At 51.8% G+C, this 20,186-nt stretch overlaps 9 non-coding genes across 9 annotated transcripts; 5 read left to right on the forward strand and 4 right to left on the reverse strand.

Annotated features, from left to right (window-relative positions):
• Window positions 1–10,126: 10,126 nt before the first annotated feature.
• trnat-agu (transfer RNA threonine (anticodon AGU)) lies at window positions 10,127–10,200 on the forward strand. The gene has a single exon. It is a non-coding gene; the product is annotated as a tRNA-Thr (tRNA).
• A 159-nt stretch (window positions 10,201–10,359) lies between these two features.
• trnat-cgu (transfer RNA threonine (anticodon CGU)) lies at window positions 10,360–10,433 on the forward strand. Its single transcript has one exon. It is a non-coding gene; the product is annotated as a tRNA-Thr (tRNA).
• Window positions 10,434–14,248: 3,815 nt separating this feature from the next.
• On the reverse strand, window positions 14,249–14,321 carry trnak-uuu (transfer RNA lysine (anticodon UUU)). The gene has a single exon. It is a non-coding gene; the product is annotated as a tRNA-Lys (tRNA).
• Window positions 14,322–15,698: 1,377 nt separating this feature from the next.
• Window positions 15,699–15,772, forward strand: trnat-agu (transfer RNA threonine (anticodon AGU)). Its single transcript has one exon. It is a non-coding gene; the product is annotated as a tRNA-Thr (tRNA).
• A 261-nt stretch (window positions 15,773–16,033) lies between these two features.
• trnak-uuu (transfer RNA lysine (anticodon UUU)) lies at window positions 16,034–16,106 on the reverse strand. Its single transcript has one exon. It is a non-coding gene; the product is annotated as a tRNA-Lys (tRNA).
• A 1,376-nt stretch (window positions 16,107–17,482) lies between these two features.
• On the forward strand, window positions 17,483–17,557 carry trnat-agu (transfer RNA threonine (anticodon AGU)). Its single transcript has one exon. It is a non-coding gene; the product is annotated as a tRNA-Thr (tRNA).
• Window positions 17,558–17,818: 261 nt separating this feature from the next.
• Window positions 17,819–17,891, reverse strand: trnak-uuu (transfer RNA lysine (anticodon UUU)). The gene has a single exon. It is a non-coding gene; the product is annotated as a tRNA-Lys (tRNA).
• A 1,376-nt stretch (window positions 17,892–19,267) lies between these two features.
• trnat-agu (transfer RNA threonine (anticodon AGU)) lies at window positions 19,268–19,341 on the forward strand. The gene has a single exon. It is a non-coding gene; the product is annotated as a tRNA-Thr (tRNA).
• Window positions 19,342–19,602: 261 nt separating this feature from the next.
• Window positions 19,603–19,675, reverse strand: trnak-uuu (transfer RNA lysine (anticodon UUU)). The gene has a single exon. It is a non-coding gene; the product is annotated as a tRNA-Lys (tRNA).
• Between the last annotated feature and the right edge of the window lie 511 nt (window positions 19,676–20,186).

Below are 20,186 nucleotides of genomic sequence, written 5' to 3' on the forward strand. Positions count from 1 at the left end.
TAATGACTAATCTAAACTCTCAAAACACATCAATTACAGACAAAAACAGTATACATACAAGAAACAAAATCACGCATTGATACATAACAACAATTCCTTAAAACGTAGGGAACATAATTTATATACAAAAGATCATGGGATACGACTGTGTGACTATAACGGGCCTTCGTTCTGGCTGCGCCTGGCAGCTCGATTTATTCGTTGTTGTAGCCTGGCCTTCCTTCTCCGTCTTCGAAATTTACAATTTGTGAACAACAGGTAAACGACAATTATCATCTGGCAGACAATAAGTAAACGGAAAATGATGCGGACCCAGGCTGGAACTACAATCCAGGATTCCAGGTCCCACCAATTTGGAGACTTAATGTTCTCAATTTCCCTGGCGATATCCAGCGTATTTTGCTCCAGGGAGAAGAAGTGTTTATGTGACAGCTCCACTGCTGCCAGAAACGTCTTTAATTTCTCTTTGACTGAGGGAATATCATACCCAAACTAGGCCACATATTGATGTAAAGTTGTTACATTTTCACGTACCGAGAGGTGAACCGAGGAAGGTTCCGGGATGGGCAATATTCGCTGTTGTGCCACATGGACTTCTGCCCAGGGTTTACAGCATAAGCTGCTGTGCGGTACCGGGCACCAGTGCCGTGGTCCATGCTGATAACGCTGGGCACTGGTGGTGACACAGTACGTCCCATTTCCTATATATGCCACCAAAACAAAACAGAAACACCTCCTTGCCTTCACATCGCTTTCCAACCTTCCTGCAATCCATCAAAAAAAATGGAAAGGAGCCATTCGGCCGATGGTAGCGGCTACCGCTTTGAAATTGCAATTTGTGTTTTGAAATTGCCGGCTGTGGTCCTGTTTTTCGCAGCCCGACTCCTCTGGGTCCTAGTGCCCGGTGTCCATTAAAGTCGACGAAGTACCCGTCTTATACACTCCTGCGATCCCATACACTTAAAAAATCTACACACGACCAAACACTAATTTGAACTCAAACAGAACACAATGTTATATACAACTCCACCCGTCTCAGGGTGGCAAATTCAAAACTAGTCCCCGCTATGCTGGGGCCGTCCATCTGTTTAGCCCAACGGCCCGGCCAGACTTTCTGCTGTCGACGGGCCTGACTGCCACTTGTCTCCCCTTCTGCTGAGGGTTTCTGGGAGCCCTCTACTCTCCCTGCGGGGACTGGGTTCCCTCCCGCAATACTCTGCAGTGCCTTGTTCCCACCATTCTCTTCCCTGGCCCTTCTACTTCGGACACGGGTCCCGGGTGTTAGGTAAAACGGGGACCACCTTACCGGGGGCTTGGAGACCCAATCGCTCCTACAACCCCCCGGCGGTTCCCATGCTAATGGTGATACCTCCATTTCCTCGGTTTTTGTGACCTCTGCCTCTCTGAGACAGGTCGCCCGACCTGTGAGCGGGTGCTCGGAATTTCCCTTACTGCATGGGCTGGGTGCCGTATCACCGTTGGCCTCATGGTGGACACTACCTCTTGTACTGTTGGGCAGGGACAGCACGTTGCAACAGGCTGACTAACGGGAGGGGGGGGGGGTGGTTGGTCATCTCCCCTACCGTCTCTACATTCACTGGGGCCTGTTCACCCGTCAACTCCCTAGCTCTCGGCCCCCTCTTGCTCTTGCCTGCCCAAGTTGGGTCGAACAGTTTGCACTGGTTCTCATGGAACCACTTGACTCTGCGCGGGAGCTGGACAGCGTATACCATGGGGCTGGCTTTATCTACAATACTATATGGGCCAGTGTACAAGGGTTCAAATGTCCCTACCCTTGCAAAATTGCGGACCACCCCCTGGTCCCCTATGGCCCACTCGTGATTCGTGCGGGGCTCCAGCAGCAGTCTGTTCCTGCGGTGCTGGGCCCCCTTGTTACTGGCTGCCTGCCAGTGCACCTGCTTAACCTGCTCTAACAGCTTTTTGGCAAATTAATTTAATTATTTACCCTATTTACCTCCCTGAACTGTCCCTCTGTCAGGGCAGGCACCATGACATGTATCGGGGTCCTCATTACCCGACCGGTCATGAGTTCATGTGGAGAGTACCCTGAGACTGGCTAGCTCGGATCCCCATGAGTACCAAGGGCAGAACTTCCACTCACCGGTTGGGAGAGTCGAGTCGCCCGTCCGTAACCTCTCCTTGACGGTCCGGTTTAGTCGTTCTAAGGGGCCCGAGGACTGGGAGTCATAGGCCACATGCCACTTGGCCTTGATGCCCAGGACCTTAAGGGTCGCCTGCATCACTTGCCCCGTGAAGTGACTCCCTTGGTCGGACTCCACGAACTGTGGGAGTCCCCATCCAGTAAATACCTCCCTCACTAGGATTTTGGCCGTGCCTACAGCGGTGGCTGTCCGACACGCGAAAGCTTCCAGCCACTTGGAGAACACGTCTACCAGTCCCAGACAGTACTTGTATCTCCCTGAGGCGGAGGGAAGGGTTCCGATATAGTCGATTTGTACTGACTGCCATGGCCCTTCCACCCTTCGGATGTGTCCCAGTGAAACGTTCCTCTTCTGGGGATTGGGGTTGTTGGTTGCACAAACCAGACAGTTCGCGCAGAAGTCGTGAACGTCCTCCCGGAGACCAGGCCACCATCCAACCCTCTCTACTCGCTGCCAGGTGGTCTCTGGTCCGGGGTGTCCCGCTCCGGGACTCTCATGGGCTACTTCCATAAATTCCCTCCTGTGCTGGGAAGGCACTACCCATTGGTCTCCCTGAAAGAGCATGCCTTCTTTTACTGACATGTCTTTATCCCATTACGGTCCCTCTACTCTCTCCTGCCTGCAATGGCTGCTGAGGCAGCCTTGAGAATGGGGTCCTGTGCCTGGACCGTGGCCAGGTCTGAATCCAAGGCCTCCCCTGTACTCCCTCTTTGAGACTGCCCTCTGGCTCCTGCAACCTGTCCTTCCCCGTAGGGGTCCCACATTAACCCATTTCTGGCTCCCTCTTTCGCCAGGAGATCTGCCTTTCGGTTCCCTTCACACAGTGGCGCCGTTTTGGAGTGGGCTTTTACCTTGTGGATATACCTATCCCCACCCTTCCCTATGGCAGCCACGATCCTCTCGAGCAGAGTCCTTGTGGTGAGGGGCTTCCCGTCCGAGGACGTGTACCCTCGGCGTCACCAGATGGCCAGATATTCTGTACACGAGTTGCAGGTAGACATGCTGTCCGAACATAGGTGGATGGAGCGGTGAAACGTTCGAGGTGGGTCACCACATACATCACTGCGGCCAGCTCTGCCTGCTGAGCACTTAGAATATGTGGCAGTTTAAGGGCAAGGGCTATCTCTGCCTCAGGGTCCCATATTCCGTAACCCGTGAGCCTGGTGCCCTCAGGTACGGTACTGGACCCGTCGACACATATCTCCCTACCCATGGGGTGCAGTCTTGCCTGAAAGCCAAACTCGACCTCCCATACCCCCTCTACCGAACAATGGGGCGGTACACCAAGCTGGCTGCGAGCTGCGGCTCGCTTAGCCCCTTCACGCGGAAAGCCATTTGGGAAAGGAGAAGGGTCCATCGGGTGATCCTAGCGCTGCTCACCGTGCCGTCCTTAATCCGGCCTTCCAAAGAATTTGGGTCGGGGTCTGGTGGATCAGGAGAGTGATGGGAGACATTCTAATAAAAACTTGAACCTTCTGCACTGCCCAGTATGTGGCTAGCAGGTGCCGCTCACAGTTAAAGTACGACCTTTCTACTTCCGTGAGGAATAAACTACCGGCCTCAGCTTGCCGTTCCGTTGCTGGAGGAGCACCGCGCTCAGGCTATCACTGCCTGTGGCCACCTCCAGGAAAAACTCCTCCCTTGGGGTTAATGGCTCCCAGAGCCGGGGCCTTCTGCAAGTCCTGTTTAAGCCGGACGAATGCGGACTCACATTTGTCGGTCCATTCCACTCTACCCACTTACGTAGCAGCCTGAGCAAAGGTGCTGCGGTTGTGGCATCGTCCTCAATGAAATCACGGCAGTAGCCTGTGATTCCCAAAAAGGACCTAACTCCTTTGACGTCCGCTGGGACTGGGAGTTCCTGTACTGTTCGCCTTCTTGCCGCATCTACCCCCCTTTCCCCGGCCCTAAGGGTCAATCTCAGCAATTTGACCTCCCGCAACCCGATCTGTGGTTTCTCTGGGTTGACTTTCAATCCGCTCCAACCGAGCAACCCCAACAGCTTGTCGACCAGGGGGCCATGTTCCTCACTACTGTCCGTAAACAGTAAAATGTCATCCACATACTGGATGAGTCTGTGGGGCTCAGTAAATCCTTTCAGACATTCCGCCATGCATTGGTGGAAAATGCTCGGGCTGTTGTGGAACCCTTGTGGGAGCCAGCTCCACGTATACTGCTGCCCCTTAAACGTAAAGGCAAACTTATATTGGTCCTCCTGCCTGACTGGGATGGACCAGAAGCCGTTAGAAATGTCCTGCACTGTAAATAGACATGCTGACGCTGAGATCTCTGCTAACAGGTCTGCTACGGCTGCCACCGTTGGGGCGCAAGCCGGAATGTTTTTATTGAGGACCCTAAAATCCACGGTCGCCCTCCATGAATTATCTGGCTTCCTTACTGGCCAGAGTGGCGAGTGCACGTTGGTGGCGATTGGCCTCAAAATGCCTTGCCTGGTCAGCGAACTTAGGGCGATTTCTAAATCATCCTCCGCATCCCGGGGGAGGTTATGCTGTTTTTGGGGTCGGGACATGGGATCCCCGTCTATCCTTACCTCTGTCCCGGTGACCCTCCCACAATCATGCTTATGGGTCGCGAAGGCGGCTAGATTTCCTTTCACAAACCCTTGATATTCTTCCGGGGTATTTCTTACGAGGGCCTCTAAATCATATCCCTCCTTGGGCTTTACCACACACAGGGCCCCCTTCTCGTGTGCTCCCTCTGTCACCATGACCTCCTTCCCAGCCCCCTCCCCGTTATGCTCCACAGACAGTGTTTCTTCAGATCCACCAGGATCTGGTGTGCCACTATAAAATCGGCGCCTAAAATCCCTCTACCCTCTTGTTCCCAGCTCATCACGAAGCATTTCCACTGCGCCTGGAGTGTCCCTAACCTGATGGACAAAGGAACCGAGAAAAAACCAGCCTTCTCGTTCCCCGTAAAGCCGACAAGACTGTAGGGAGACTGTAGGGGGATGTTCGTATGGACAATAGTACTGAAAGCACCTGAGCTTTGCTCAGGCTGCTACGTAAGTGGGTAGAGTGGAATGGACCCCCATCCTGACCCAGGATCTCCCGCATGGGCCGTACTCTAGTGGGCATAAAAAGGTGGGCTGCTTCGTTGGTAGGCATAGGGGTGCTTGGGGTACGGACACGGGTGCTCTCTGGCCGGTTGCCATGGCCACCTGTCCGGGTTCTGCTGCTTTGGATTGTAAATATGCCAGCAGATATTTTACATCTATAGTCCCCTGCTCAGGTACACCTACCACCGGGGCTGGGTTGGCTGCTACCGGGCCCCTTTCCTCCACTGACCTATTTGGGTTTCTACACTCCCTCCTGTAATGCCCGGGCTTCCCACACCCGTAGCACACCGGTCTCTTGACTGAAATCCGACTGCCTTCCTGCTTCCACTCCCTCCTCTTGAGGGGTGCCGGTGCAATTTCGTGCACCTTGCCCTTAGAGGGCTTCTCCTCACCCTTCTCCCCGTTGCGGTACGCAAGGGTGAGTTTTCTAATTACCTCCGCCTCGTTAAGTTTCGGGTCCGTTGGGTTGAATCAATGCTCTGCCTTTGCCCTAACTCGCCGGAGACAGTTGGCTACCAGTGTTTTCAGCCAGTGGGCTATTCTCTCATCCAAATTCTGCATGCCTAAAGGAGTTCCACACGCTCCGTCATACATCGTCCACAGCCTGTTTGCGAATATGTCCGGGGACTCTGCGACTTGCTGCTTTGTCTCCCAGACCCTCGTGAACGGACTACACTGGTTTATCCCCTGGGCCTCCAGAACCGCTGTCTGTGCCGCTACCCATGTTGCAGATCTTCCCCCTTCCCTGGAGGCCACTGTCTTACATAGATATGAGTCCAGGGTCATCAGTAATAGTTTTACCCTTTCCACCCCATCACAGTCGTTTATGTCGGCTGCCTGCTGTTCCTCCATAAAATGTGATGACGGGTCTCCCGCCGTGGTCAACCTTGGAATGTCGGTCACCATCCCCCTGAGCGCGTGTGCCCAAGGGGAATTATTATATCGTTCTCTATCTGTCCCCTATCTGCCTGTCCCACTGGGGGACCATACTTGCGCTGCCTTACCGGGCACATCTGCCCTACCTGGGGCTGCTGCCCCTCTAACACTATGGCCTCTGGCTCTCCCACCATTATCGGGAGCCCCACCACCTTGTGGTGTGCTACAAACGACGGAGACGCCGCTAACTGGGGGTGTCCTCCCGACCCCCTTTGGACCCGTCCCTCCCTGGACAGCTCGAACACCACCTGCCGACCCGGACACATTACCGGCGCTTCTGTAGGCGGTCTATTCCCCTTAGCCCCTGGGGAATCGTCTGTTGTGGGAACCCCTCTGCCCCCAGGGGACCCACCTGTCCTACCAGGTCCGCCCGTCCCCTAACTTTGGACAGAGTCTCCTCCAGCTCTCCTATCCTTTCGTGACACGGCCCAGGATCACTGTCGCCCCGCACGTCACAGGCTACACTGTATGCTGCCTGAATGTTCCTGAATCTTCCCTCCAGTCCCTGTACCTCAGTGTACTCAGAGCCAGGAGTTCCTGGTCATTCCGCTCCCTCTCATTTGCCTCGACAGCTTGGCATTGGAGAAACTCCTGGGTGTTTCTGTGTGACTCATTTGCCTGCAGGATGCACTGCCTGGCCTCACAAAGCTCATCATATAGCTGTTCCTGTGCTCGAGCGCCTTCCTCTGCGCTGGTCCTTGCTTCTCCAAGTTGCTCTTCCAAAATGGCAATACGTCTCTCCATTTTGTCTACCTGCTGGGATAAGCACGCCAGCCAAATTGTCTTTTCCTGTCCCTTATTATAATCCTTGCTCTCTGTCCACCCCGCGGCAGCTGCTGCCGGCTGCTCTGCTTTTGTGAGTGCTATCACCCATTTTTAGGTGAGGTTGATTTTTTTAAATAGATAACATACAAAAATAGAAACCTTACAGTGCAGAAAGAGGCCATTCGGCCCAACGAGTCTGCACCGACCGCAGTCCCACCCAGGCCCTACCCCCATATCCCGACAGATTTACCCACTAATCCCTCTAACAACCGCATTTCAGTACACTAAGGGCAATTTTTAGCATGGCCAATCAACCTAACCCTCACATTTTTCGACTGTGGGAGGAAACCGGAGCACCCGGAGGAAAGCCACACAAACACGAGGAGAATGTACAAACTCCACACAGACAGTGACCCAACCGGGAATCGAACCCAGGAGGTGATTCTTTCCTCCATCTTGCTTCTTTCTCTCACCCCCTCTGGCAAGTCACATATCCAAGACCACCGGAGTCCTGTCGCGGTCGCTATTGTAGCGGGACCTTTCTCTTTACTCCACTTACAGGCCGGTATTTGGGGGTCTGCCGATAGCTGCGAGTGTCTCTCTCTTACAGGCCTTGAAATTTCAAAGTCCGGGGAATGCTGCACTGGGACAACTCCGCAGGAGAGAGCGCTGAACCAGGCTCACCGTTTGTCACTGACCGGTAGCCTGATACTTATATCACACAACCATCCCAAAACCATCACCAAGGCCTGAGTGATTCTCTCCCTTGTCGGTGGGACAACGGCCACCCTGCACCCAATCCACTCGAGTAGGTCTCCAAGAGAGTGAACAGAGAGACTCTGTTCTTTATTTCCTGACCAGCAGTCTCCCTTCAGTGAGCGGGTTCGAATCACTCAAATCACTCTCGGTTCCAGACTCCGGGTTTATGGGAAGGGATATAGAAACTGTGACCTCGCCAGTGTGCGCTGATGAGAGAACAAGAGGGAAGACGAACACTAAACGAGTTTCAAAACTTACAATGATTTATTTAACAATAGAATAAACCTCTCCAGTACCACACCACACCTGAATAAAACTTATCCTTTATACTATCAGTATGGGAGAAATGCAAACAGTAGCACAACGGGCGGCACGATAGCACAGTGGTTAGCACTGCTGCTTCACAACTCCAAAGACCAACGTTCGATTCCCGGCTTGGACGACTATTGGTGTGGAGTTTACACATTCTTCTCGTGTCTGCGTGAGTCCCCACCGGGTGCCCCAGTTTCCTCCCACGATCCAAAGACGTGCGGGTTACGTTGAATGGCCATGCTAAAAATTGCCTTCCGTTTCCCGAGGTGCGGAGGTTAAAGGTGCTAGTGGGTGTAAATGGGGGTAGTGCCTGGGTGTGATTGTGGTTAGTGCAGGCTCGATGGGCCGAATCGCCTCTTTCTGTACTGTTGGGTTTCTATAAGGAGATTCTGAGTTCGAATCCTCGCGGCACCTTGGTGCTCGTAGCGTTCCGCAGTTTTGCAACAAACTCCCTCTTGCTGTGAGACGACGCCAATTGACAGTCATACAGCTCGACAATAGGAAAAGAAGACCAGAGGCGCATTTTGGCTGTGCGGCCATCAAGCACCTGTTGAATGGATGAATTTTGCTGGAGGCGAAATTGACAACCGCGTGTGAGGAATTGGTGAAAGTTAATTGAATTTGAAAAACATCTCAAACAGTTATACTCAGGCTGGGAGCAAAGCTACGCACGAACAGGGACTTGAACCCTGGACCCTCAGTAAAAAGCCTGATGCACTACCGACTGAGCTATACGGGCTCCCGAGTGCCAATCTTTTCCCTCCGTTGAACGAGCCGCGCTCTCGAGGAGAGCAGATGTGGCTGGGGAAGTGTCATGTTATCCACGTTAAATTCAAGATGAGTATTTCGCCTCACTTTCGAAATGTCCAAAAGTCAAGTCGTGCTTAGAAATTCATCGATTTGGCACCACAACGACCTCATCAAATCATCCCCACTTTACGTGCTGCCTCTCTCGTTCCTACATTGCGTCCAAAAGTAAGTCAACGGTGGTTCAGTTCGTTCATGCACTTGTCTAGTAGGCTGATATTCTGAGATTAAAATCTCCGTGGTAATTGTTTATGCATTTCACGTTGTACAACTTGAAGTAAATCACCATCTCTCTGAGGACCAGCAGATTCAGGGTCCTGCATTCTGCAGCATAAAGTGTCCCTTTGGCACATCGAGTCTGTTCCGGCCATCAAGCACGTGTCGATTCTATCTAACCATTGACTCTTTTTCTCTCTGCACAGATCTTCAAACTATTAACGACGACTTTTGTTCATATGCACATCGTTGACAAATGATTTGCCGCAGCTTTAATCCATTTGATTTGCAAAACTGTTTTCTCTATTTCCAGCAAGCCATCCGTGAAAAAGAAATTGATTGTCAATGAACACTTCATTCGGCAGCATGTTCCCATTGCTCAGGAATAGGCTGAAATGGTTTCGCAGATTTAACAGATTGAACACTGCAGACCAGTCTCCTAAGTACCCAGGAAAAAGAAGAAAGTTGCTGGAGAATCTGGCCTCCATGTGCTCCCAAGCAACGATAATCGTGTTTGTTGATGTCTGTCATTACATCGGAAATAGGGGCATGAGTAGCATCCACTTAGCTTTAGTAAAGAAAACAAAGTAAAATAGAAAATGTCTTGAAACTCTCAGCATTTGCCGAGACAGAAGAAAGACAACGTGTCGAGTCAGGATGACATTCCGTCAGGATGCAGAATCTCCACATGGAAATATAGAAGCAAGAAGGGTCGTTCGGCACTCCGAGACTGTTCCGACATTCATTTTGATCATGGCTGATCATCAAATCGTGATCCCTCTGCCTCCCATACCCCTGGATCCCTTTAGCCCCAAGAGCGAAAAGTAATTTCTTGTTGAAATCAAACAAAGTTTGACTTCAATTAAATTGTGTGGTAGTGAATTCAACTCATTCAGTACCCTGTGGGTGAAGAAATGTCCCGAAACGTTGTTTCTGTTCTCTGTGCCCAGGTGCTCTCAGACCTGCTGTGATTTTCCAGCATTTTTGCTTCTGTTTCAGATTGCAGGGGCCACGGTCGGTTGCATTTATTTTTATATACAAATTGTAAGGCTGCATGCAGCGGTGCGTTGGCGCCGTGGCTTAGTTGGTTAAAGCGCCTGTCTAGTAAACAGGAGATCCTGAGTTCGAATCTCAGCGGCACCTTCGTGGACGTGGCCTTTCGCCGTTTTGCAACAAACTCACTCTTGCTGTGAGACGCCGCAACTTGACCACCATCCAGTTCGACAGCAGGAAAAGAAGACCAGAGGCCCATTTGGCTGTGCCGGCCATCAAGCACTGATGAAAGTCGACCAATTTTGCGTTGGCGCCGTGGCTTAGTTGGTTAAAGCGCCTGTCTCGTAAACAGAAGATCCTGAATTCGAATCTCAGCGGCACCTTTCGCCGTTTTGCATTATCCTCGGGGCAGATTTCAACTGCATCCTCGAGGCACGGGACCGCACCGGCCGCTGGCTGCGCACTCCGGCGGTGATGAATTTGCGGGACCTGCTCGGGTCCCACGACTTGGTGGACGTCTGGAGACATCTCCATCCTTGCTCCAGCGCCCTCACTTTCGTGAGGCCTGGAGTCGGAGCGTCCAGGCTCGACCGCATTTACATTTCGAAGGCGCACGTGTCCGGCCTTTCCTCGGTCTCCATGCGGCCGGTGTCGAACACGGACCACAACCTGGTGTGAGCGGACTTTGCGCCGTCTCGCATCCGGCGGGGGTCCGCGTACTGGCACTTTAACAACACGCTGCTGGAGGACGAGCGCTTCCTGGACTCGTTCCGTCGATTCTGGGCCGGGTGGAGAAGGAATCGGGGAGGCTAACCCTCCTTGAGGCTCTGGTGGGATGTGGGCAAGACTCACGTCCGTACCTTCTGTCAGGGGTACACGAGGGGGTCGACAAAGAGGCGGACATCCAGGCTCGAGGAGTTGGAGAAGGAGGTGCTCGACCTGGAGGCACGTCTCAGTCAGCCCGACGCGGACCCGGCCCTGCGTTCGGAGTACAGGGAGAAGAAGGGCGCGCTGCGGGACCTGCAGCTTGCCAGGTCTCGCGGCGCGTACGTGAGGTCGCGGCTCCAGTTCCGGGTGGACCTGGACCGCGGCTCCCCCTTCTTCTACTCGCTGGAAAGAGGGCGGGCTAACCGTCAGCAGCTCCTGACGCTGCTGGCCGACGACGGTTCCCCCGTCTCGGATCCGGAGGGCATCCGGGCCATTGCCCGGTAGTATTACACCTCGCTCTTCTCTCTGGATCCGTCCAGCGAGGATGCCCGCAGACTTCTGTGGGAGGACCTGCCGCAGGTCAGCCCGGAGGGCGTCCGCAGGCTCGAGGCCCCTACCACCATGGCCGAGCTGACCGGCGCCCTAAATGGCCTCAGCCGGGGCAAGGCCCCTGGGCTGGACGGGCTGACAGTAGAGTTCTTCAGGGCGTTCTGGGATGTCCTGGCGAGCGACTACGCGGGGGTGCTGGGGGAGAGCGTCGCTACCGGGGAGATGCCCCTTTCGTGGCGCAGGGCCGTCATTGCCCTGCTGCCCAAGAAGGGGGATCTCCACCTGCTCAAGAACTGGCGCCCGGTCTCCCTCCTCAGCACGGATTATAAAATCTTTGCCAGGGCTACGGCTTCACGCCTTGGATCCGTGCTGGACCACTTGATCCACCCTGACCAGTCCTACACGGTCCCGGGCCGTTGTATACATGACAATCTCCACCTGGTCCGGGACCTAATACATCACACCCAGAGGACTGGTCTGTCGGGCGCCTTCTTGTCATTAGATCAGGAGAAGGCGTTCGACAGGGTGGAGCACGAGTATTTACTCGGGACTCTGCGGGCATTCGGGTTCGGGACGCATTTTGTCGCCCGGATCCGATTACTGTACTCTGCCGCAGAGTGTCTGATTAAGGTTAACGGGTCCCTGACGGCACCCCTTCGCTTTGGGAGAGGAGTACGGCAGGGCTGCCCCTTGTCCGGCCAACTGTATTCCGTATGCGTGGAGCCATTCCTGCGCCTCTTGCGGAGGAGGTTGTCAGGTTTGGCCCTGCGCGGACCGGACGTAGGGGTGGTCCTGTCAGCTTACGCCAACGACGTGCTCCTCATGTTCACGGACCCGGCTGACCTGCGGAGGATGCGAGAATGCCAGGCGGTGTACTCCGCCGCGTCCTCCGCCAGGATCAACTGGGCCAAGTGCTCCGGACTCCTTGTCGGTCCTTGGGAGATGGACCCCCTTCCGGAGGAGCTCAGGCCTTTCACCTGGAGCAGGACCAACCTCCTCTACTTGGGGGCCCATCTCTGCCCAGCCGAGGAATCCTGGCCAGCGAACTGGCGGGAGCTGGAGGCCAAAGTCTCCGCCCGCCTGAGTCGCTGGACAGGACTGCTCCGAGTGCTGTCCTACGGGGCGTGAGTTCGCGTCATAAACCAGCTGGTCGCCTCCATGCTGTGGTACCGGCTGGTCCCTTTGACCCCTCCCCCTGGCTTTGTCACCGATATCCAGAGAACCCTCCTGCGGTTCTTCTGGGGCAATCGACTGCACTGGGTCCCTGCTGCGGTCCTGTATCTCCCGCTTGAGGAGGGCGGACAAGGTCTGGTGTGCCTCCGCACTCAGATAGCGACCTTCCGTCTCCAGGCCCTGCAGAGGTACCTTTACGTTGAGCCCCCTCCACAGTGGTGTGCCATGGCGACGTATTTCTTCCGCCACTGGCACGGCCTCAATTATGACGTGCAGCTCCTGCATATCGAACTGGGGCGTGCTCCGACCACCCTGCAGGAGTTGCCCGTCTTTTACCAGGACCTCCTCACTGTCTGGAACAAGGTCGCCTCACGATGCAGCTCTCCCCCGTCAGGAGTAGCGGCTCTCGTGCGAGAGCCGCTGCTCAGGAATCCGCTCCTCCAGCCGTATAACTTCAGGTGGCTGGCGGAGAGGAGGGCTGTGGACGCCGGGGTGACCAGAATCGGGGACGTGCTCGATGGCGGAGGGGCGGGCTGGATGAGTCCCCGCGTGCTGGCTGAGCGCGCGGGGTCGACCGTCTGGCGCGCGACCAAAGCCATCCTGGACCTTAGGACGGTCGTGCTCGGCCCCGAAACTGCACGCAAACTTGAGACGGCGCAGGCGTGGGGTGGGATCCCGCCCGAGCGTTCCCCTGTTCGGGCGGAATTCCACATTGGCCCAAAGCCTCAGCCCCCCCCCCCCCCCCCGGGTGAGGTGCCCCACAGCCTGAGCCGCCTCGCGGAAATGCCCTCCGTGCCTTTTTCTACCGCGCGGAGGCGTTTCCTGTGTGGGCTGCTGCTGCACACCTTCCATCACTGCCTCCTCGCCTGTCGCCCGGATACACCTTGGCGGGCCTTGTTGCCACCGGGCGGCGGAGGTCCCTGCTGGAGGTCCCTCTACGGAGGGATCTCCCCCAATTACGTCGGGGACCTGGGGTGGAGGGTGATGCATGCAGCAGTTCCGCACAACCGTAGGATTCACTGGTTCACGGGCTCCGAAGAGTGTCCTTTCTGCGGCCTTGTGGAGTCCGTGGACCATGTCTATGTTGTGTGTCTTAGGCTGCACTCCCTTTATGTTTTCCTAAAGAACCTTTTGTTGATGTTTTGTTTGCACTTCAGTCCCACGCTCCTGATCTACGGACACCCGGTGCGGAGAGGGGAGGGGAGGGATGGCAACCTCCTCGTGAACCTGCTCCTGGGCCTGGCGAAACGCGCCATTTACCGGTCCAGGCTGCGGGCGATCGAAGGGGCTGTCCATCCTGACTGTCTTCCCGTCTACCGCGGCTACGTTCGCGGCCAGGTGTCCCTGGAGAGGGAGCATGCGGTGTCCATGGGCGAGGTTGACGCTTTCCGCGCCCGCTGGGCACCGCAGGGGTTGGGGTGCATTATTGACCCCAATAATCACATTTTAATTTGATGTTTTTAAGTTTCCTTTGTACTTTGATTTCTGTTCGGGCTGTTCCCCCTCCTTTTTGGGGAGCTGCCCCTTTTACTTTGTCCTGATTTAATCTGAGTTTGTTTACTTGGTTTGGTTTGACCTAAAAAGAGGACAGCAGGAAAAGAAGACCAGAGGCCCATTTGGCTGTGCCGGCCATCAAGCACCGATGAAAGTCGATCAATTCTGCTGGTGGCCACTTCTGCAATTGTCAATCGCGTGTGAGGAATTGTTTAAAGTAAAACCAATTTGAACAACATCTCAAGCAGTTGCGTTGAGACTGGAAGAAAAGCTCCGCCCGAATAGGGACTTGAACCCTGGGCCCTCAGATTAAAAGTCTGATGTTCTCCCGACTGAGCTATCCGGACTCCTGCATCCCACGCTTTTCCATCAGTTGAACTAACCGCGCTCTCGAGGAGAGAAGATTGGAAGAGAGTTCATTTTTTCATGTGGCTGGGGAAGTGTCATGTTATCCACGTTCAATTCAAGATGAGTATTTCGTCTCACTTTCTAAATGTCCAAAAGTCAAGTCGTGCTTAGAAATTCATCGATTTGGCACCACAACGACCTCATCAAATCATCCCCACTTTACGTGCTGCCTCTCTCGTTCCTACATTGCGTCCAAAAGTAAGTCAACGGTGGTTCAGTTCGTTCATGCACTTGTCTAGTAGGCTGATATTCTGAGATTAAAATCTCCGTGGTAATTGTTTATGCATTTCACGTTGTACAACTTGAAGTAAATCACCATCTCTCTGAGGACCAGCAGATTCAGGGTCCTGCATTCTGCAGCATAAAGTGTCCCTTTGGCACATCGAGTCTGTTCCGGCCATCAAGCACGTGTCGATTCTATCTAAACATTGACTCTTTTTCTCTCTGCACAGATCTTCAAACTATAAACGACTACTTTTGTTCATATGTACATCGTTGACAAATGATTTGCCGCAGCTTTAATCCATTTGATTTGCAAAACTGTTTTCTCTATTTCCAGCAAGCCATCCGTGAAAAACGAATTGGATTGTCAATGAACACTTCATTCGGCAGCATGTTCCCATTGCTCAGGAATAGGCTGAAAAGGTTTCGCAGATTTAACAGATTCAACACTGCAGACCAGTCTCCTAAGTACCCAGGAAAAAGAAGAAAGTTGCTGGAGAATCTGGCCTCCATGTACTCCCAAGCAACGATAATCGTGTTTGTTGATGTCTGTCATTACATCGGAAATAGGGGCATGAGTAGCATCCACTTAGCTTTAGTAAAGAAAACAAAGTAAAATAGAAAATGTCTTGAAACTCTCAACATTTGCCGAGAGAGAACAAATACAAGGTTTCGAGTCAGGATGACATTCCGTCAGGATGCAGAATCTCGACATGGAAATATGGAAGGAAGAAGGGTTGTTCGGCCCTCCGAGACTGTTCCGCCATTGATTTTGATCATGGCTGATCATCAAATCGTAATCCCCCTGCCTCCCATACCCCTGGATCCCTTTAGCCCCAAGAGCGAAAAGTAATTTCATGTTGAAATCAAACAAAGTTTGACTTCAATTAAATTGTGTGGTAGTGAATTCAACTCATTCAGCACCCTTTGGGTGAAGAAATGTCCCGAAACGTTGTTTCTGTTCTCTGTGCCCAGGTGCTGTCAGACCTGCTGTGATTTTCCAGCATTTTTGCTTCTGTTTCAGATTGCAGGGGCCACGGTCGGTTGCATTTATTTTTATATACAAAGTGTAAGGCTGCATGCAGCGGTGCGTTGGCGCCGTGGCTTAGTTGGTTAAAGCGCCTGTCTAGTAAACAGGAGATCTTGAGTTCGAATCTCAGCGGCACCTTCGTGGACGTGGCCTTTCGCCGTTTTGCAACAAACTCACTCTTGCTGTGAGACGCCGCAACTTGGCCGCCAGACAGTTCGACAGCAGGCAAAGAAGACCAGAGGCCCATTTGGCTGTGCCGGCCATCAAGCACCGATGAAAGCCGATCGATTTTGCTGGTGGCCACTTCTGCAATTGTCAATCGCGTGTGAGGAATTGTTTAAAGTAAAACGAATTTGAACAACATTCACAACAGTTGCGTTGAGGCTGGAAGAAAAGCTCCGCCCGAACAGGGACTTGAACCCTGGGCCCTCAGATTAAAAGTCTGATGCTTTACCGACTGAGCTTTCCGGGCTCCGGAGTCTCAATCTGTTCCATCCGTTGAACTAGCCGCGCTGTCGAGGAGAGAAGATTGGAAGAGAGTTCATTTTTTCATGTGGCTGGGGAAGTGTCATGTTATCCACGTTCAATTCAAGATGAGTATTTCGTCTCACTTTCTAAATGTCCAAAAGTCAAATCCTGCTTGGAGGTTCATCGATTTGGCACCACAACGACCTCATCAAATCATTCCCACTTTACGTGCTGCCCCTCTCGTTCCTACATTGCGTCCAAAAGTAAGTCAACGGTGTTTCAGTTCGTTCATGCACTTGTCTAGTAGGCTGATATTCTGAGTTAAAATCTCCGTGTTACTTGTTTATGCATTTCACGTTGTACAATTTGAAGTAAATCACCATTTCTCTGAGGACCAGCAGTTTCAGTGTCCTGCAGTCTGCAGCATAAAGTGTCCCTTTGGCACATCGAGTCTGTTCCGGCCATCAAGCACGTGTCGGTTCTATCTAAACATTGACTCTTTTTCTCTCTGCACAGATCTTCAAACTATAAACGACGACTTTTGTTCATATGTACATCGTTGACAAATGATTTGCCGCAGCGTTAATCCATTTGATTTGCAAAACTGTTTTCTCTATTTCCAGCAAGCCATCCGTGAAAAATTAATTGGATTGTCAATGAACACTTCATTCGGCAGCATGTTCCCATTGCTCAGGAATAGGCTGAAATGGTTTCGCAGATTTAACAGATTCAACACTGCAGACCAGTCTCCTAAGTACCGAGTAAAAAGAAGAAAGTTGCTGGAGAATCTGGCCTCCATGTACTCCCAAGCAACGATAATCGTGTTTGTTGATGTCTGTCATTACATCGGAAATAGGGGCATGAGTAGCATCCACTTAGCTTTAGTAAAGAAAACAAAGTAAAATAGAAAATGTCTTGAAACTCTCAACATTTGCCGAGAGAGAACAAATACAAGGTTTCGAGTCCGGATGACATTCCGTCAGGATGCAGAATCTCGACATGGAAATATGGAAGGAAGAAGGGTCGTTCGGCCCTCCGAGACTGTTCCGCCATTGATTATGATCATGGCTGATCATCAAATCGTGATCCCCCTGCCTCCCATACCCCTGGATCCCTTTAGCCCCAAGAGCGAAAAGTAATTTCAAGTTGAAATCAAACAAAGTTTGACTTCAATTAAATTGTGTGATAGTGAATTCAACTCATTCAGCACCCTTTGGGTGAAGAAATGTCCCGAAACGTTGTTTCTGTTCTCTGTGCCCAGGTGCTCTCAGACCTGCTGTGATTTTCCAGCATTTTTGCTTCTGTTTCAGATTGCAGGGGCCACGGTCGGTTGCATTTATTTTTATATACAAATTGTAAGGCTGCATGCAGCGGTGCGTTGGCGCCGTGGCTTAGTTGGTTAAAGCGCCTGTCTAGTAAACAGGAAGATACTGAGTTCGAATCTCAGCGGCACCTTCGTGGACGTGGCCTTTCGCCGTTTTGCAACAAACTCACTCTTGCTGTGAGACGCCGCAACTTGACCGCCACACAGTTCGACAGCAGGAAAAGAAGACCAGAGGCCCATTTGGCTGTGCCAGCCATCAAGCACCGATGAAAGCCGATCAATTTTGCTGGTGGCCACTTCTGCAATTGTCAATCGCGTGTGAGGAATTGTTTAAAGTAAAACGAATTTGAACAACATTCACAACAGTTGCGTTGAGGCTGGAAGAAAAGCTCCGCCCGAACAGGGACCTGAACCCTGGGCCCTCAGATTAAAAGTCTGATGCTTTACCGACTGAGCTATCCGGGCTCCGGAGTCTCAATCTGTTCCATCCGTTGAACTAGCCGCGCTCTCGAGGAGACAAGATTGGAAGAGAGTTCATTTATTCATGTGGCTGGGGAAGTGTCATGTTATCCACGTTCAATTCAAGATGAGTATTTCGTCTCACTTTCTAAATATCCAAAAGTCAAATCCTGCTTAGAGGTTCATCGATTTGGCACCACAACGACCTCATCAAATCATTCCCACTTTACGTGCTGCCCCTCTCGTTCCTACATTGCGTCCAAAAGTAAGTCAACGGTGTTTCAGTTCGTTCATGCACTTGTCTAGTAGGCTGATATTCTGAGTTAAAATCTCCGTGTTACTTGTTTATGCATTTCACGTTGTACAGTTTGAAGTAAATCACCATTTCTCTGAGGACCAGCAGTTTCAGTGTCCTGCATTCTGCAGCATAAAGTGTCCCTTTGGCACATCGAGTCTGTTCCGGCCATCAAGCACGTGTCGATTCTATCTAAACATTGACTCTTTTTCTCTCTGCACAGATCTTCAAACTATAAACGACGACTTTTGTTCATATGTACATCGTTGACAAATGATTTGCCGCAGCTTTAATCCATTTGATTTCCAAAACTGTTTTCTCTATTTCCAGCAAGCCATCCGTGAAAAACTAATTGGATTGTCAATGAACACTTCATTCGGCAGCATGTTCCCATTGCTCAGGAATAGGCTGAAATGGTTTCGCAGATTTAACAGATTCAACACTGCAGACCAGTCTCCTAAGTACCCAGGAAAAAGAAGAAAGTTGCTGGAGAATCTGGCCTCCATGTACTCCCAAGCAACGATAATCGTGTTTGTTGATGTCTGTCATTACATCGGAAATAGGGGCATGAGTAGCATCCACTTAGCTTTAGTAAAGAAAACAAAGTAAAATAGAAAATGTCTTGAAACTCTCAACATTTGCCGAGAGAGAACAAATACAAGGTTTCGAGTCAGGATGACATTCCGTCAGGATGCAGAATCTCGACATGGAAATATGGAAGGAAGAAGGGTCGTTCGGCCCTCCGAGACTGTTCCGCCATTGATTTTGATCATGGCTGATCATCAAATCGTGATCCCCCTGCCTCCCATACCCCTGGATCCCTTTAGCCCCAAGAGCGAAAAGTAATTTCTTGTTGAAATCAAACAAAGTTTGACTTCAATTAAATTGTGTGGTAGTGAATTCAACTCATTCAGCACCCTGTGGGTGAAGAAATGTCCCGAAACGTTGTTTCTGTTCTCTGTGCCCAGGTGCTGTCAGACCTGCTGTGATTTTCCAGCATTTTTGCTTCTGTTTCAGATTGCAGGGGCCACGGTCGGTTGCATTTATTTTTATATACAAATTGTAAGGCTGCATGCAGCGGTGCGTTGGCGCCGTGGCTTAGTTGGTTAAAGCGCCTGTCTAGTAAACAGGAGACCCTGAGTTCGAATCTCAGCGGCACCTTCGTGGACGTGGCCATTCGCCGTTTTGCAACCAACTCACTCTTGCTGTGAGACGCCGCAACTTGACCGCCATACAGTTCGACAGCAGGAAAAGAAGACCAGAGGCCCATTTGGCTGTGCCGGTCTTCAAGCTCCGATGAAAGACGATCAATTTTGCTGGTGGCGACTTCTGCAATTGTCAATCGCGTGTGAGGAATTGTTTAAAGTAAAACCAATTGGAACAACATCCCAAGCAGTTGCGTTGAGGCTGGCAGAAAAGCTCCGCCCGAACAGGGACTTGAACCCTGGACCCTCAGATTAAAAGTCTGATGTTCTACCGACTGAGCTATCCGGGCTCCTGAGTCTCAAACTTTTCCATTCGTTGAACTAGCCGCGCTCTCGAGGAGAGAAGATTGGAAGAGAGTTCATTTTTTCATGTGGCTGGGGAAGTGTCATGTTATCCACGTTCAATTCAAGATGAGTATTTCGTCTCACTTTCTAAATGTCCAAAAGTCAAGTCCTGCTTAGAAGTTCATCGATTTGGCACCACAACGACCTCATCAAATCATCCCCACTTTACGTGCTGCCTCTCTCGTTCCTACATTGCGTCCAAAAGTAAGTTAACCGTGGTTCATTTCGTTCATGCACTTGTCTAGTAGGCTGATATTCTGAGTTAAAATCTCCGTGTTACTTGTTTATGCATTTCACGTTGTACAATTGGAAGTAAATCACCATCTCTCTGAGGACCAGCAGATTCAGGGTCCTGCATTCTGCAGCATAAAGTATCCCTTTGGCACATCGAGTCTGTTCCGGCCATCAAGCACGTGTCGATTCTGTCTAAACATTGACTCTTTTTCTCTCTGCACA

This window comes from Mustelus asterias, chromosome 16 (genome assembly GCF_964213995.1).
Source record: "Mustelus asterias chromosome 16, sMusAst1.hap1.1, whole genome shotgun sequence".
Classification (NCBI taxonomy): Eukaryota; Metazoa; Chordata; class Chondrichthyes; order Carcharhiniformes; family Triakidae; genus Mustelus; species Mustelus asterias.